This window comes from Trichogramma pretiosum, unplaced genomic scaffold (genome assembly GCF_000599845.2).
Source record: "Trichogramma pretiosum strain Unisexual culture from Peru unplaced genomic scaffold, Tpre_2.0 scaffold38, whole genome shotgun sequence".
NCBI classification, from domain to species: domain Eukaryota; kingdom Metazoa; phylum Arthropoda; class Insecta; order Hymenoptera; family Trichogrammatidae; genus Trichogramma; species Trichogramma pretiosum.
Window position 1 is genome coordinate 575,549 of NW_019641677.1, and position 19,234 is coordinate 594,782.

Consider the following 19,234-nt stretch of genomic DNA (forward strand, 5'->3'; position numbering starts at 1 on the left):
AGGGCATTACCCATAAGCCGATAGAGCACAATAGGTAAGCCGATTTTCGATACAAATCGGTAGTCTATAAAACCACCGTTACAAGCGTGAAAGGTCGAGCTTGCAACGCCCTTATAATAAACGCTCTTTATGTATTGGATATTTAACCGAAATCCGGTGCTTTTGATGCGCGCGAAAATGGAAAACATATTTTTTTTGGGTACGCCAGCAGCACTACAGCTGTACCGCGTGCATAAAAACACTGTCGAAGAATCTCCTGGATGGAAAGGAAAAAACAACGAGAACGAGGAAAAAGAGGGAGGACGTGTTTTTGCCACCACGCGTAGAGAGCAAAATAATCTCGGCTAGATTTTCGATAGTCTACGTACAGTTTGATTCATCTGGATATTTGCTACGTGCACAGTTCGAGCGCGTATAAAGGCATACGTACCATAGGAGCTTCTATAAATTTTCCAGCTCTTCGAAAGTGCCCTTATATTTGTGCTCGATAAACGATAATGTGCGTGTTGCATATATCGTCCCCGGCCATCTATATAGACAACGAACGCGATCGAAAGCTCGGCGGAGTGGAAATTTTCCAAATTTTCCTCAATTTTAACGCCAACTTCTGATTTAGGTATGTATAGGCAGCACAGGGACGATTCCTGCATGTACGTATAGTAGGCTAGGACAGGCGCGCGGGCCACTCACACAGGCAAACTATAATATAGCCCGAGCTGCCGCTGTGGCAGCGTGTCAAACTTCCCTTGAGATAGGTGCGGGCGACACGCGAGCTCGGGCCGCCGCCGCCGCCGCATTGTAAAAGAGAGGAAAATCGCTGACAGGCAGAAGTGTCGGGTGCCGATGGCATTTCGGCTACGTCGAGCACACACTAGGACACACACGTGCATGTAGATGTGCCTCGCATACACACACACACACACCAATACCCATGCATCGAGGACTCTGTGGAATTTTATTCGACTCATGGGCGAGCGCGGCATCGGTTGGAGTGGAGATCCGCGTGTGGGTGAAAAAAAAATCGATTCTCAACCTGTCGCTCGCTTTTCTTTTGACGAGAGCGAGCTTAAAACGTTACTCTGCTGGGTGCGCGTGTGTGTAAATCCGAAGTGCCTCGTGTTTCTCTAGTGGAAGGGCGTGTGTTTACGCACTCGCGCGGATGCCTTTGTGTTTATATAATTGGTTACTTTTTTTTTCACTGCAAGTGTATGGAACAAAAAAAATATTTTTTTTTTTTGCGCTTCATTAGTTATCCGAGTGGAAGCGAATTTCTGGTATTAATTTTCCGAGTTCCTCGAGCCCTTCGTTCAATTTTAATCAATGTGAATTTCCGACCCCGTGATTTATGACTCTTGGATTTCTTCCTTCAATTTCATTACTCGAAGAAACTATCATCATCATCATCGTTATCGCAGCTGTTTGAGAGTGTAATACATCATCGAATCCGAATTTCTCGTCCTATTTTTCCTTCACTTATGCTAATTGGTCGAGATGAAATCGGTATAAAGCGAATGACAAAAAAATATGACGTTTCTGAATTATTAATTCAGCTGAAAAAAATTCATTCGACAAAATAAATTTATCTGTTTGTAAGAGAGGAAAAAAATCTGAAAAATAGTTGTAGACGGAAATCCAATTAAAAATACAATTTACCAAATATCAATCAAGGGTTGAGGCCGGTGCGCCGCGTCTCGAACCGAACTTAATACATTTTCCAATTACTTGGGAGGAAAAGTTCGGTCGGTTGTACCTAAAAGGATTGTCCGGTCTTGATATTAAAATGACGCGCCACATTCGAGTCCTCGAAATCGTCTTGACTTTAATTAAAGAATTACGTTCTCGACCGTGACGAGAAAATACGTCATTATAATATACGTGTAAAACGTGATGGACAACGGCGTAAAATTGCTGGATTTTTCCCTTCGAATCGTCATCGTCGCACGCCATATCGCTGTAACTGAATTTTCCATTCAATTTTCGAAATAATCCGTTTTCGAATTATGTCGCGTGAACATTTTAATCTCTCCCAGCTGCGCGATGAGAGCGTACCGTCTGAAATTAACTACGATTTGACACGCGGGACCTGCAGCAATTGAATTTTTAAAAGCGATAACGCGATCGGACTCAGCATTATAAAGCCGGACGATGAAAACCGATTCGATTTTTTTCGTTTAATTCGGCCCGATAAGGAAGTATCATAGCTATACGCGAGAGTTAGTTATAAGGTTCGACGGTAAAAAAGCGAGCTTCTCTCGCGAGAACTGTTTACGCGCGTGAGCCGAATACTGTACTCGTTGTCGCACCTCCCTTATACAAAGCATCGGCGATATTCAATACGACCGCAGCCGCATTCGTATCACGCGCGTATTATTATTCGCCGAATCATCCGTACATCAGCATGATGTACGGAAAAACGAGCGAAAAAAATTTTTTTTTGATACATTATTCGTTTTTACGTAGAATAAAATGCTTCGTGGATATAAGTACACGCGAGAGTTCGCAACGGGTGTGGTATAAATTTATGGATTTTTTGATACTCTTTCTCTCTCTCTCTCTCAGCTCTCTCTCTTTATATATCTTTTGCGCCAAATTGAAATGTCAAAGTACATGGTTTTACGTTTCAATAATTAATGCTGATTTTATTCGCGCGAGCTTTAATGCTTTTGACGTTGTCAGTGGTAGAAATTCATGAAAAAAAAAAAAATAAATAAATAAATAAATAAATAAAAGGAAAAGGAAACGTATGTGTACAATTATGCGACGTAAAAAGCCTAGGAATTCCGCCCGCGCAAAAAGACGCGTGCAACATTGACTCTGAAAATGATTATATGAATATCGAGTTTCGAATTTTTCAAGTTACACGATGTATACGCGCAATTCACTCGTAAATCTCAATACACGTTGTAAACTCTCGACTATATAGTACGTTAAGTAAAGTACATTACAAATTGCGGGAACCGAAATTACGCGTTATACATAAAAAACGTCAAATACAGCGAGTCCCATTTAGCGCTCGAGCAACAAAAAAAAAAAAAGAAAGAAAAAGAAAATCGCCCAAGTGGTTTACGTTGACGTCAGGCCAGACATCCACGCGCGAGCGCGTTTATACTCCGTATAATAATTCACTGCGGGCTATTTTCTCTTCAAAATGCGTGTTAGACATGCCGCCCTTCGTGCTACCTTCGACTTTGTGTGTGTTTGTGTGTGTGTGTGTGTGTGTGCATCTCTCCGGAATAATTTTGCAATATAAGTAAGCCGTGTGGCAATCATCGTTCGCAATAAGATAAGCTCCTTACGTCCCGTTTGGTGATGTGCGCATAAAGTCCGCGGCGATGGCTTATTTTGCATACATTATTATTATTATTATTATTATTATTATTATTATTATTATTATGAAGGAAAGCTATAGACGGTGCGAAGACTTTACATCCTATATACAATTATGTATGTAAAGAGTGACGCAAGACTTTATTCACACGTACTTATCAACTCCATTCAATGTGTATAATATAAATTATGAGGTATAGTATACGTTTCACAATGGACTGCACTTTTTGACGATGTTGTTTCGATCGAGGATGTGCACACACGTGTATGGATAGTACCTGCAACGCGATTAATATATCCGCAACTATATTATATACAAACGCGTGTGCGTACGAGTATAGGCGTGTAATTAACTAATGAAAATCGTCGCCCATCATTCACCGCCGTAGGACGTATGTATATATATTGATCTAATTACGGCAAATGGGCCGCTGCGGTTGTGGACGCGCTCTTAAACGCGTATATACTTTACGCGCATCGATGTATTCGTTATATGAGCAATTCCAGAATTTAGTTTTAAATTTTTCGACTAAAAACGGAAAAAATTTTTTTCGTTGGACGCATTCTATGAACATTGGGTATTGTTCTTGAAGGTCTTAGGAAGCTAAAAAAATTCGTGAACATGAAATTTAAAGATAGGTAATTTTTTTCTGGCTACTTTTGTGTTCTAGGGATCGAAAAGTCATGTTTTCGCGTAAATACGAAAATTCACTCAATTTCTAAGTGGCTGAAAAAGTATCAAAACACATTTAAAAAAAGTGACTGACTACTCCATTCGATAGGAAATTTTCTTAGCTTTACGGTGGTGATTTCAGATTTTTCGATACATTGCATATTCACCGAGAAAATCATCACATTTCTTTTACTGTTTTCTGTTACGGAACTGTTTTAATCGTGGTCGCGAAGTTTCCAGCGTTGCGCGGCTCGCTACAATCAAAACTCGTTCATAATTCGACGGAAAAAATAAATGCAGATATGGCTTCGATTGGATTTTTCATCAGCTTTTTCATGGCAGTATCAGATTTTCCGAAATATTCAATTTTCATAATAAAGAATCAAAAAGAAACCATAAAAAGCTATTTTTCCATACTCATTTTTTCGAGATATGTAGCTTGGCAAGTTTTGTGATGATTTTCTCGGAGAATATGCAATGTATCGAAAAATCTGATATCACCATCGGAAAGCTGAAAAAATTTACTATCGAATGGAGTAGTCAGCCACTTTTTAAATGAGTTTTGATACTTTTTCATTAGAAACTAAATTCCGGAATTGCTCATATACTCGTTGCGGAGGCAATGGATACTTCATTTTTTTTTTTTTTTTTTTTTATGAAATTGCATCGCAGAGATTCGCTATTCACTCGAAGTCTTCGAAGGGTGAAAAAAAATTTATTTTTAGCCGACTTACGTGGGCGGACGAGTGACCCGTCTTGAAAGGATGCGTTTGCGCAATCGGGTATTAAATTCATTTTGCTTGCATAATGCATGGCTGTGTACACTTACATTGCAAGTTGACTGAAAAAAAAACAATAAATAATAATGATAATACGAAACGAAAAAATGCTCGATCTTAATTGCATTCGTGTACACCGGGAACAAGATGTATACTCGTAATTGGGGTGGGGTGCAGTTTTTATTGGACTGATTTCTCTTGGCGCTTGATTACCCCACGCCCCCGCCTCGCAGCTTTTCGAACTTTTATCAACGACGCCGATGCGACGACTAGCGACCTGCAGCAGTGCAGCGATTTAATTTCAGCTTGTATAAGTACGTATACAACCAGAGCACGAGTCCTCGAATTAGACCGCTTGAATTATTCGCGACGGAAGAGAATCCCCGGACTTGTTCCATGTTCTATTATGAAGCGACTTTCATTCGTGATATATATTTCGCGAGAGGACTCGGGCGTCTGACGTAAATAGACCCTTACTCCGTACTGCGAAATGCTAGTGAGACGAAAAACGCAGGATTATTGCTCGATAAAAGTATCGGGGAAAATTTTGAATTTGATCCGTCAGTGTGTCTGTGTGAGTAAATATTTTCACGATTTTATATTATTTGTTCAATTTTTTTATTTTTAATTTCTATTCACCTTTGTTACAGAAAATTACGAAAAAAAGGTCTTCGTTCGTGATTTTTTTACTGAATCGATTTTCTTATTACGTTACTAAAAGTTTCTACAAATGAACATTTTCATCATAATTCATTATCTCTGAAAACGAAAAATATTTCCATACTTGACTTTATAATCAAGATTATTACATTTAAAAGTTTCGCTTGGCGGATGCAATAATGAAAAGAAAATTAAATTAAATTATTCATGTTCATATATCGATGAAAATAATTTAATTTTTTTATGTAGCTGGTCTATCTTATGTAATTTCCAGTCAATTTCAAGCATTCGCAACAAACCCGTGTTCGTTCGCTCTTCGTAAACCAATCCTAATGTCAAAGATTTCGAATTAGTCAATCGTGTCAAAGTCATTAACTTTTCATCGTTGACATTTCCACCAAATTCAAAGTCGTACAAGGTAGCTACAAAATTACTCGTTCACATCTCGGTGACAATGCACGAGTCGCTGCAATATATAAAGCCCGGCTGTTTACGATTTGCCGATGCGGCAGTCCATGTAAGACACGTGGATCGAAGCGTTGAACAGTAACAATCAACACGTGCGCTTACTCGTGTTAAAAAAAATTGTCTCCGACGAAATCGTATCTATCTTGACGTATATATGTGCGTGCGTGTGAGAGCCGCTCCGGGTCGAGGCGACTGCTGTCCCTTTTGAAGCTCGCGCGGCTCGTTGCACGTGCGTTGGCAGTTTCAAAGATGTGCAGCAGCAGCAGATACGTCAGGCTCGACTCGATACCAGAAGCAACTGTCAGAACCACAAGTTTATATAGATACAGACCTCGAGCTCATATTATACATGCATAAGATACCTACTGCAATGACGTGTGACTGAAACACAGGAGCGAGAGGAGGGTGGAAATTCGAAAGTAATGAAATGTGCGTGCGCGGAAAACTTTTGAGATTGCTCATATACATATGTCGTACATGTATATTCGTCGCTGCCCTGCACGCCTCGAGCTACTCAATTTCTCTCTGTTTTTTTTTTTTTTTTTTTTAACTATTTTTTACGACTCTTCGCTCGCTTTGTTATTGCAGGCGGGTTGTACAAGCGCAACCACGCGTACAGAGTTTTTCTGTCTCTCTTTGTCGCGCGTACGCTCGATTGACGCATTTTCTTTGTGCACGCGTGTACATATACCCATTTTATATGTTTAAAAAAGAAATGCGCGTACGCAGCCCGGGACATTAATAATTTTATACTCAATTTGTGCGAGTACTTTTTCCTCTCTTCGTACGGCGTACCTCTTTTTTTTAATGCGCGAAAAAAATGAGCGCCTCGTCCGCGTGGACAGAGCAATCTTTGTATCGTTAAAGAGAGTAATCACTTACCGATTAATTTAATAGACCTGCCAGAAGAATCGTTGACATCGTCGTAAAAAAAAAAAAAATTTACGCTCACCCGTCGAGACGTGTCTCGCGTGCACGGCTGTGCGTATCAAAGCTCTACGATTAACAAAAAAATTAGGAAGCAAAAAGCTCGGAATCGTGTCGCAGTCGTTATTTTCATTAATTTTTTTTTTTTTTTTTTTTTATTATATTGCGCACACATATACACACGCGTAAACGCACGTCCACGCGTATAGCTACGCTACAACGGCATATATTAAACGCAGCGACACTTTGTACATTAATTTTTCCCTCCTTCCTTCCTTCCTCCCTTTCTCTCTCTCTCTCTCTCTCTCTCTCTCTCTCTCTCTCTCTCTCTCTCTCTCGTGTATTAGCGTATATGGCCGATTCTCTGTGAAATCGAATGGCCAAAAAAATTTTTTTTCTGCAAATATGAAAAACTTGCTGTTCCCGATGTCAGAAATGTCCCCACATTTTATTAGAATTTTTGGGACCATCTATCACTCTTTTTCAGTGGCCCGAAGTTGGCCATTTTAGGGGTTTTTTGAAATTCATGAAAAATCACAAATATTCAAATAATTCCTGGATCAGGGTAGAATGATTCAAAAGTAAAAGTGCCCAGCAACTTTTTTGTTGAAAATTGTCCAAATTTTCAGAAAAAAAATATGCCAAAGTGATTGGAACAATCTAGGTAAGTGTAAAGCAAAAAAACTGCCAAAGGGACATAAATGATGAAATCTAATCGAGTTCGAACCGGACTTTCATTTCCTAAACTATGTAAAAAGCTTCCCAAAGATGTCAACTACTGCCTGATAAAGTTTTGTAATGGGCCTTAAAGTTTAACGCAATGTAGACAACAATGTGTGGCGAAAAACGTGTAAAAAAGGTCAAAAATAGGCCCAAAATGCCTAAAATCACCAAAAACAGCCATTTTCAGTCCTTTTTTGCACGTTTTTCGCCATACATTATTGTCTACATTGAGTTAAACTTTTTTATTACAAAACTTTATCAGGCAGTAGTTGACATCTTTGGGAAGCTTTTTACATAGTTTAGGAAATGAAAGTCCGGTTCGAACTCGATTAGATTTCATCATTTATGTCCCTTTTGCAGTTTTTTTGCTTTACACTTACCTAGATTGTTTCAATCACTTTGGCATACTTTTTTTCTGAAAATTTGGACAATTTCCAACAAAAAAGTTGCTGGGCACTTTTACTTTTGAATCATTCTACTTTAATCCAGGAATTATTTTAATATTTGTGATTTTTCATGAATTTCAAAAAAACCCTAAAATGGCCAACTTCGGGCCCCTGAAAAAGAGTGATAGATGGTCCCAAAAATTCTAATAAAATTTGGGGACATTTCTGACATCGGGAACAGCAAGTTTTTCATATTTGCAGAAAAAAATTTTTTTGGCCATTCGATTTCACAGAGAATCGGCCATATATATACCTACGCGCATATAATACACGGGTGGTAGCGATAAAAGTCAGAGTGCGCGTGGTATGCTGCCCCTGCGCGTGTATTATATTTATAATGCACAAAAGCGCCAATCTCGAGAGCAAACATCGCACCGTGTAATTGTCATCGCGGGAGCTGTGTATGTGTGTGTTTATGTATACACGAGGCGCTTTCTCGATCGACGACGCACACGCACGACTATATACACATATCCGCGAGTCGCGCGTCGCTCATAGCTGAAACTCATGCGCGGCATAACTTTGGAGTACCGCGCTGCACGAGGCTGAACTGTGCTCTCGAATCTCGGGAAGCAAATTGAAGGCAGTCCATTCAACTCTGCCTCTACCCGATGCAGAGTGTATTTGTACGCATAACGCATGTAAAGGCATGTATACAGCAAATCGCGATCTACTCAACGTGTAAATGTAGCGTTCGTATGGGCGCGGGCGTGCGCGTAAGCAAAAACACGCGGCGTTTGTGCAATGTTGTATATGCTGGGTAAATATTGTAGCACGTATGGCGTCGCTGCTGCGCTTATTAAAACGACTAACGACGACGGCGATTCACTATATATAGTCGGTATACCGAGAGCTTTGCAGGACGGAAAATGTGCCCCGGCACCATATCGGTATTATATGCTCCATGTATATGTAAACGCAGAGCAGCTACTGCGGCTTCATCTCTCTCTCTCTCTCTCTCTCTCTCTCTCTCTCTCTCTCTCTCTCTCTCTCTCTCTCTAACAAGCATACTCTAACGAATCTCCTCCATTTGGTTTGGCAAATACTGACCGAATGGACTCGATTGCTCAGTGCTGCTTCTGAATACTCCGCTGCTACATGCTGCATATGCTGCTGGGCGTCGCTTGTGTTTATATATACAAATATGCACGCGTGCTTATGAATCATCGATCCGACGGTCTTGCATCTGAAGTGACTGTGCGCGCGAGGAGCAAAAGGAAGCGCGATGAATGATTGAGCGTACCAGATGTATGACTGTGGCCGTGCGTAGGATTGCCAATATAATATATTATTGAAACCTCTTGCTCCCGAACCCATTCATCGGCAGTGCGGCTTAGTGTATATAATGTGATGCTTAGAATATGCAATGTAACGAGTTCGGTTCTTAGTTCGGGTATTAGAGGACGAAATCATGGTGATCGTTGGCGAAACACGAGAAATTATTGCATCGAGCTCACAACTATTTCGAAGTGAAACTTCTAATGATTCGAGTGAGTCCGTGAAAAACAATTGAGCTGTATGGATGGGGCATTTTGTTTTTGGCGACGGCTGCAAAGGCGTTATCCGCAAAGTAAATAATAAAATATTAATTTCATTAATTTTCTTGGATATTAATTCCTTGCGTGCGTGCGTTTTAATCGCGCTTGAATTATTTTTGTTCGTTCTTTCCTCGCTGCTTTCGACTAAAAAGGCAATAATGCATCTCTCGCGCGCAGCTCGAGTATCCACGAGCAGTTTAGCGTGCTTTGCTAAATTTAAGACTTTTTCCTGTTCTCGTCCAACATGTGGTGTGGTAGTGGCAACGAGCTCGCGAGCTCACCGTGCACACCAAGTCGTTTCCGTTTTGTGCTCTCGTGTACTGTATACGCATGTGTGTGTATGTGTGTGTGTGTGTGTGTGTGCATTGTATCTCTTTATCATGTGTATAATAGGATATAGCTTAAAATTCTCTCTTTCTTTTATCCGTATACAAGTGTACTTAAAAAAAAACCACATACCACTCGCAGGTATTACTATTTTTTCCCCTCTGAGATAAAAATCTTCTCTCTCGGATTAAATGCGGCTTCTGTACTCGCGTGTATTATACGTATGTATTATGAGCTTGCGAGCCGAGAGGAGGAGGCAGAAGGAGGGCTCTTGCTCGCATGCGAAGGGGTCGTCTCCTATTTCTCTCTCTCTCTCGTCGTCGTTCGCTTATGCTAATTATATGTACCTTTTGCTTTTCTGCAAGCTCAACATAAGGGGGGTAATTTATACATCGATATTATTTACGTCAATTTCTTAGCGCGATTTTCTACCTCTCGATTCCGTTATGGATATATAACCGCATCTTTTTCCAGCCCCTTTCGTTTTTTTCTTTCTTTTCACTTTCCATTTCCCGACAGATACCTAATAAAATGATATACGATATACAGCCGCGCGCGAAGTAGGCGCGCACCGAAGTTGTGATATCGTGACGCGCGAGGCACAGATGTGCACGAGCTCTTATGTGCGGTGCAGCGGGGCGATATATATCCGCGCGTGAACGATGCATTTAATTAAGTTACGCAACAAAAGTCGAGGCAGGCGCGCGACACCACCGACGCCGTCGACAGCCCTAACCCGAGAGCAAAAGAAGAAAAAACAAAGAAACAAGTTTTTTCTTTCTCGTTGACTTAGGCAACAGCCAACAGCAGCAGCGACGGCGTCAGCGGCAGCAGCCTAACAAAAAAAAAGTGCCAAGTTCTGCTTCTTCATGCTCCTGCGAGTCTTGCGTCGCTGCTGCTGCTCTTGAAGCGCCGTGTATATATGTGTGTGTGTGTATATGCGTCTGCCTGCCTGCATTGCTCCGGCCAAGATACCAGAAGTAAAGTAAAGTGTCGAGGACTGATTTATCGCACGTGTCTCGTCGACTGTGCGCTGCTGCTCAACTTGCCTCGACTTGCCTTATAGCCGCCGTGCAGCTCAGTACTGCCCCAGAGAAACTGACAAGCTAAGTGCGCCGTAAATTTTGCTTCCTTTTATATATATAATAATATATAAGACGCACGCACAGTAGCAACAGCAGCACTACCGCCGGCATTTTTTTCCTCCTCTTTTGTCTTTACTTTTCTTTCTCTCTCTCTCTCTAGCTCGATGTACCAATTTACTCTCCGGTGTTGTGCACATTATATATATATAGTGCAGCAGGGGCTACACACCTTGTCGATCTCGCACTGCTGCTTTGCTGCTTTGCTGCCGTCCGTTGTCGCAATTGCGTCTCGCGTCGGAGGAGGAGGAGTCGAGCTTTTTCCCAGCAGCTTCTGTTTACTATCTCGCCCCGGTGCATCGCACCGACTCTTTATATTAACGCACGACCGAGTAAATCTCGTCGTTTGGTGCCACGAGGAAGAAGAAGAAGCTTAACATTTCTCAGCTTATCTATCCGGGTTAAGAACGAATCTCGAACGTATCGAAGCCAATGGATTCGCGCGCTTACACTACCTCTGGGCTCTCTGTGGGGGTGGTGGTGAGATCGTGTACGCTCGTCGCACTTGTAGATATCGAAGATGCGAATTAACGTCGTAGACATAGAAGATAGATAGAGGCATGCAGAAACGAGGGGAAAAATGACGCGTAATTGCGAATAAAAAAGGATTATGTAATGAGCGATTTTCATTTAAAGGATTTCCGATCGTGAAAAATATCTGACGCATTCATATATAAGTTTCGATTTTTTTCCTCGCCGGAAGTTTGTCGATTATACTCTCTCGATACGTGCGAAAATGCATCCTTACCTGTCGAATTTTCTACGCTCCGCTGAGCCGGCGATACGCTCCCCCGGCGGCGTCGACGACGACGATGACGACGTTAAAATGTAGCTACGACGAATCTCGCCTACGGTACCATCGGCAGCCTCAGTTATTTATTTTTTCGGTATCGCACTCTCTGTGTAGCACACTTACGCGCACACACTGACACACATTTGGCGCGACGATTTTCGCAACGACGACGACGATGTTTCAAAAGCAACAGGTGCAGCTCGCACGCACACACGGACACAAGCGCGCGGACACACGTTACTTTATATAGCAACGCAGGAGCTTGCGACCGAGCAAGCGAGAGAGTTTGTCAAAAATTCATACCGTGGCGCGGCGCACTTGGCAGCTGTGTCTCCCTCGTGCCTCAACGGATTGACGAGACACCCGGCACCGACAAAAAATTTTTATTTTCTCACGATAATAGTCACGATTTTCACACCCTCGTTGGTTACAACGTAGATCTCGACATTTATCTCAACTTCTCTAAGTCGACGAAACACGATTATTACTATCACGATCACAGCTTACAGGGATACCCCATGGAATACAGAGTCGGATCGCACAAGGGCGCGAGCGTGTGCGAGAGGATCGCGTCTTTGCGGCGTCGGAGCGACAACTGGCGCTGGTTCGGCAGCGCGCGGCGGCCGAGCATTAGGATCCAGCGCCGTCCATATATACATGTATATATTTCGCCGACGCAAAACCCAGCAGTATACGCGCTGTGTGTGCGATAGATGCTCGCCGCGCTGCATGCCACGGGAGGAGGGGCGACGAGCTTTCGCTGGCTGGCGCGCGCGCATATGACGCCGCAAGCACAAAAGCTCGCCGCGTATAACACGCGATAGACGAGTTGGATACGAAGCGCGAAGCTCTGTACACTATATATACGCGTATTTCGTTGTACCGGTTTTCCATTCGCTTGTATGTATACGCGATCTTTTCGAGGAATCGGGGAAAAATAATAATCATCGATGGCTATTTTCTCCGAGTACGAGTCTGTATAGCAGCGTTGAGTGAACCACGAGATTTTATAAGAGATGCACATTTACAATGTACGTACAGAGAAGCTAATTTACGCGTGGTAATACCGCACACACGCGTTTATATATACAGTATTTATTTACGAGGCACGAAGTGCGCGAACGAGAGACAAAGCCAATGATATAGTTTTACCCACGGTTTGTGGACTTTAATACCGTAAGTATATAGCGAGCGGATACATCGATAAAATGAATAAAGCTCGAGCTCGAGTAATCGTCATTAGCAATTCGATACGACGATATACGACAATTGCGTTTCACGCGTCCTATTGTATTCCACGCCGAACCCCGTGTGTGAGTTGAGCTTTATGAGGGACACTTTATTAGCTCTCGGCTCGCAACATCTTAGTGTCAATATATAATATAAATAAAAAGAAAATTAGCCGAAGGTGTGCTACATACCACTTATTTATACTAACATGATTAACTGAATTACTTCGGTACGTGAAAGTACGAGAGTAAAAATTGAAATTACAGCGCCGTGTACCTTGAGTATCGTAGTCGAGAATCGGCGCATGGCTAAAGATCGAGAGTAAATCACGACGAAAAAAATTACGCGCATACGTCTTTCGGTATGCTGCAGCTGCTACGCGCAGAAACGCCGAACGTCGATTATCGCCGCTGCGTAAAAAAGAATCGCTCGACGATACACGAGCGGATATAAAATACCCAGCAACAATAATAAGCTCGGTCGATCTGGCGCGGGCTTTTGCACAGCACGAGGAGCTTTACTATATACGGGTGCGTGCGTACGACGGATCGAAACGATACTTTTGCTTCTGCAGCTTTTTATATTCTTGCCGGCGCGCGGACGTCTTTCTCTCTCATTTTTCTCCGTTAGAGGCAAATCGTATCTGATCATACACAGAAAAGTCTGCGAATGGCTCGTTCGAAGTGTATAATACAAAGTCGAATGCGGCGCGCGATCGTTTGATGTTGACATACTTCTTCCTTCCAAAACGCATCTTTGTTTCTCATTTTCCATCTCTATACTGGCACACTGAGAAAATAAATTATGTTCCGTCGATTCAGTATAATTTATTGAAACAAATTTAACTAAATCGGGAACAGTTTGATCATAAGTTGGTTTACTTCAAAAATTGAATCTTCAGGGCAAAATATTTATTCTATATAGATAAATATAATTAGTAGCTTCAAAAAATCGTAATAAATACCTAAAAAATGTTATTATTAACATGCACGAAGCGCTCAATTTTATCGACTGTATTTTTATAATTGAAATCAAGTAAGTTATTATCAAGTAGTTATTATTAAATATTTTACAGTAATTATAATTATTTATTGGATTGAAAGAACTAATTTCAGTAAAATTATATGATATTTGCAGATTAGTATATTTTGTAACAAGTGCGCGAAGCAGTTGACTCATCCAGGAGTTGTTTACACCCGAGCGTAGCGAGGGTGCAAAGACTCCTGGGTGAGTCAACTTCCTCGCGGACTAGTTGCAAACGATATTTTTTAACTCTGCTTGCGAGAAACTAGGGTTTTCTGACGATTTAAGGTTAGAAAGCCCGTGTTTCGCGCACGCAGTGTTAAAAAAAGATTTTATTGAATTAGATGTTTAAATTAGGTAAGTCAATCGAAAAATTTTCGAGCGAAACAAATAAATGTAGTCAATTCGATCAAAATAGTACATCTATCAATTTCAAAAGAGTGGAAAATAATTCATACGACTGTAAATTTGAAGCACTTTCAATAGATATGTTTGTATCGGAATATTCTATGGCATACCGAAGTGCTTTTAATGACCTAATTTTCTAAATTACCCTTCATGACTTTTTACATAATATTTACTTTAATGTTTGCTGTAGTACTTTTGAAAACCAATGATTTTTATTTGAAAAATAAAGTACCAATATTAAAACTAATTAAGTGGTTCGAGTATTAAAATTTAAGTGAATATTCTGCGAATGTACATGACCAATGTGACTTTATACGACATTGAACATATCCCTAGCAGAAATTTAACCTTTCAGAGTATGAATGAAACGTTTTGTTGACGATTTATTGGCCATTAAATGACCGATTCGGGGAGTTGGCCAATAAATGGTCCTTAATTCGTTTCATTAATGCCGAAAAAAGGTTCGATTTCTACCAAGGGTACATTAAAATGAAAACGCATTATGCTCCAAAAGTACAAAACTTTACTTTATTCTGAAATTTTACAAGCATGTTTTCCTTGTATTCCTTGTATGTTGACTCTCTTTTTCAGGCACGCAAAATAGTACATGAATTACCACTAGATGGCATGTGATCAAATATTTGAAAACCAAAAGAGAAAAAGTAAAATTTTAGTATTTAAGTAGGAGTAATTTTAAAGGAAACATCGTGATATGTACGAACGTCGATCCATTATCATACAGTTTTATAATCTTTTGGATGATTAAAATAAGAGTCCTCCAGCTCCCCCTCGCTGCCTTACCCCGATTATCGAGTCTTCAAGCTAGAACTGGTTTAAATCGGGAAAGCAATGTATAAACAGATAAATCGGTAACTTAATTGTAAACAATACGATCATAAGCAAATTGGACATCATTCCTTAAACATGACTGATTAAGATTATATAGAAACAAATCACTTTAAATGTTGTCTTTCTCAATCTAAAACCAGTTATCAAATCAAAAGATAAATTTTATTCATTAAATTTCTGTAATACTAAATAGATCAATCCATCGTTTATTTTAAGTACCAAAATGGATAAAAGTGAGAAGAAATTCGAGGTAGCTGTCTTGGAAAATAATTCAAGTGAACAGGACATTGTTGTTTCAGACGACAAAAAATACCATTGTGGTATTTATCAAGAGACATTTACACTAGAATCAAGTTTGATAACACATCAAGACATAATTCACAATGAACAAAAAGATTATTTATGCGACAAGTGCGAAAAGAAATTTGAGTTCCGAAGTCATTTGAGTAGACACCAAATATCAGAACACAAAGGCCGCAACGATTTTGCATGCGATCAGTGCGAGAAGAAATTTGTGAAAAAATCGAGTTTGTTTACTCATCAAAAATTAAAACACAAAGATCGCGAAAATTTTACATGCAACAAGTGCGAGAGAAAATTTGAAAATAAATCAACATTACTCAAGCACAACAAAATATTCCACGAAGTTTTCAAAAATTATTTATGTGAAATGTGCGCAAAGAGATTTGATACTAAACCCAGTTTGCTCTTGCACCTAAAGACAGTACACGAGGGTCGGAAAGATTTCGCATGCGATAATAGTAAAAGGAAATTTGAGCAAAAATCAAATTTGCTCATGCACATGACAACAGTCCATGGGCATCGCAATGATTTCCCATGCAACAAATGCGAGAAGATATTTAGTGTACGAAGCAATTTGATCAAACACCAAAAAACAGTCCACAATGGGCGCAAAGATTATGCATGTGATGAGTGTGAGAAGAAATTTGGGCAAAAACCGACTTTGCGTATGCACCAAAAAACAGTCCATGAAGGTCGTAGAGATTACGCATGCGACAAGTGCGAGAAGAAATTTGGACAAAAACCGCATTTACTCTTACACAAAAAAACAGTCCACGAAGGTCGCAAAGATTACGCATGTGACAAATGCGAAAAGACATTTGGTGTACGAAGCAATTTAATCAAACACCAAAAAGCTATCCATGAAGGTCGAAGAGATTACGGATGTGACAAATGCGAAAAGAAATTTGGATTTCAAGCAAATTTGCTCTTCCACCAAAGAACAGTTCACGAAGGTCGAAAGGATTTCGCATGCGACAAGTGCGAGAAGAAATTTGGAAAAAAACGAAATTTTTTCTTACACCAAAAGACAGTCCACGAAGGTCACAAAGATTATGAATGTGACAAATGCGAGAAAAAATTTATATATAAATCGGCTTTATTTAAACATCAAAAAGCAATCCACGAAGGTCGCAAAGATTACGGATGTGACAGTTGTGAAACGAAATTTGGATTTAAATCAGCTTTTCTTAGACACCAAAAAACAGTCCATGAAGGTCGCAAAGATTATGCATGCGACAAGTGTGAGAAAAAATTTACACGAAAATCAAATTGGCTCAACCACCAAAGAAAAATCCACGAAGGTCGCAAACATTACGGATGTGACAAGTGCGAAAAGAAGTTTGGATTTCAATCAAATTTGCGCTCGCACCAAAGAACAGTTCACGAAGGTCGAAAAAGTTACGCATGCGAAAAGTGCGAGAAGGTATTTACACGAAAATCAAATTGGCTCAACCATCAAAGAACAAACAATCCACGAAGGTCGCAAACATTACGGATGTGATAAGTGCGAAAAGAAGTTTGGATTTCAATCAAATTTGCACTCGCACCAAAGAACAGTTCACGAAAACGAAACGAAAAAGTTACGCATGCGAAAAGTGCGAAAAGAAATTTAGTGATATAAGTAACTTGATTAGACACCAAAATGCAATACATGAAGGTCGGAAAGCCAACAAAGCTTATCGCTTTGCTTTTGTATGAACTTTCGAATATTTCAAGTTTATTATTTTCATAATCAAAAATTCACGTCAGATGATAAACCAGTCTTTATGAATAATTGATTACCTACATATATGAATTTGTCTCCAACTCATTGCAGTCATTGTTCTCAAAGAATAGAAAGCATTTCGTCAGTGAAATAATAAAAAGCGCGATTTTTTTTTCTTGAAAATTGTAAATATATATGGATATTTATATGGATGTTTTCCTAAAATTTTAATAAAAATTTAGCCAATATGATTGTGTTTTACATGAATCTTTTTGCCAAACTCGTGCCTAGATACAAATAAATCGTTCATAGAATACGCGCAAAATAAGAAAAACAGATTTTTGCACGAGCTGTACAGCAACAACGAAAATGACGAAAAGTAAGACACAAAAAAGTCCCGGATCAATCTATATGTTATGGTTTTCTTTCGTTTGCGCTATACACAGGAAATTCTATAACGAAATCTCCCAGCTGCAGTGGACTTTTTACCTCCTTTTACGCGTGTATATATCTCTCTCTGTCCTCTACTACTGTCTTTGTCATCGATGTATCGGGGAAAATCGACGACAGACAAAGAGGAGCCCCCGGGAACGGTCCGACGTCGACGACAACAAAAAGTATTTTTCAAGTGGCCCCCCCGCTCGAGCGTCCATTATCTGTTCAGAGGAGAAGATCGTTCGTAACGAGCATAACGCGGACTCATCTGCGCGAAATCAAAGCACCGTACCAGTCACCACCGCCACGGAGATCAGCAGCTCACTGACATAATACCCCACACCCCCGCGCCGCGCAAGCTCGACACGCAACACGATCTATTTTACGATCCCAGTCTGCGCTGCGGCCTCACCCGATTAATTAGGTAATTTTATATTTTACGTGTACCTATATATATATCTCTCTTGTGGCGCCCGGCCGCCGAGGCGCGATTGATTGTGCATTACGTAAAAGGGAAAATGTACACCAGGCGCAGAGAGGAAACTTGGATACAGAGGCCGGCCGCGTTATGAAAACAAAACTCTCGAGGCCTTCTCGATTCTCCGCAGCTCCTTATAACATTGTGTACGTATATAATGGTACAACACGTAGAAAGTAAACTAGCTCGCTCGCGGATCCCAACTTTCTCTCTCTGTGCCTACACGAGGGTGTAAAGTTCTGAATGGAACATGAACATGAATCATATGTGCTTACAACGCCGATCGCCGACCGAGTTGTTGCTACGCCTTAGGAATCTCGTGAGTTATTTCTGACCGAATGCATAAACAAAGAGGGAGAAAAAAGCTCGCGCGGATGGATTTTGATTCGCGATAGAGATCGATCGATTCTTTTTTTTTTCATACATATTTTAATACACGGCTTTTTTTGTTTATTGTTTTCTTTTGACCCTCAAGCTGTTGCTCTCGCACTCGATTTTCTCGAGACACTGACAAATGATCCGACTATGGCAGGTCAAAAAAGAAAGAAAGAAAAGAAGTGATAATCAGTCCGAAGCTCGAAAACAATTTTCTTTTCCATTTGTATTCGCAATGAAGGACGGCGAAGAAAGAAATTATAAGTCATACACAAGAATCCTCGCTGCTTTGTCCTCTGCTCCATCTATGTTCTCTCTGTGTCTGTATTATATGTAGTATACGCGGCGTTATATGGGAGGGAAAAAATAATAAGATGTTCGCCGAGCCGAAAGGAAGAAGAAGACTCGTCGAGCTGCACGCGGCAGGTTTTTTTTTCGCCCGCACAAAGGAGGCATTTACGCGAACACGTGTATCCATATAATATACCGAACGGACGAAATATATTATATACGATGCATAAATCGGCGCAAAGTCACTCGCTGTTATAATATGGTCCTTGGGTTTTTCTTCGATGTATGTTTCATAGTTGCGACAGCTTATTGATTACGACGGGCTTTAATTCAT

At 40.5% G+C, this 19,234-nt stretch overlaps 1 protein-coding gene across 2 annotated transcripts in view; it reads right to left on the reverse strand.

The window, feature by feature from the left end:
* LOC106650708 (somatostatin receptor type 2-like) overlaps nt 1-12,024 on the reverse strand; it is a 77,976-nt gene extending 65,952 nt beyond the window's left edge. For both annotated transcript variants that reach the window (XM_023460729.1, XM_014368876.2), the window contains exon 1: nt 11,759-12,024. The gene's annotated coding sequence lies outside the window, so the exon portion shown is untranslated. The remainder of the gene's footprint in view (nt 1-11,758) is intronic.
* Nucleotides 12,025-19,234: the final 7,210 nt, after the last annotated feature.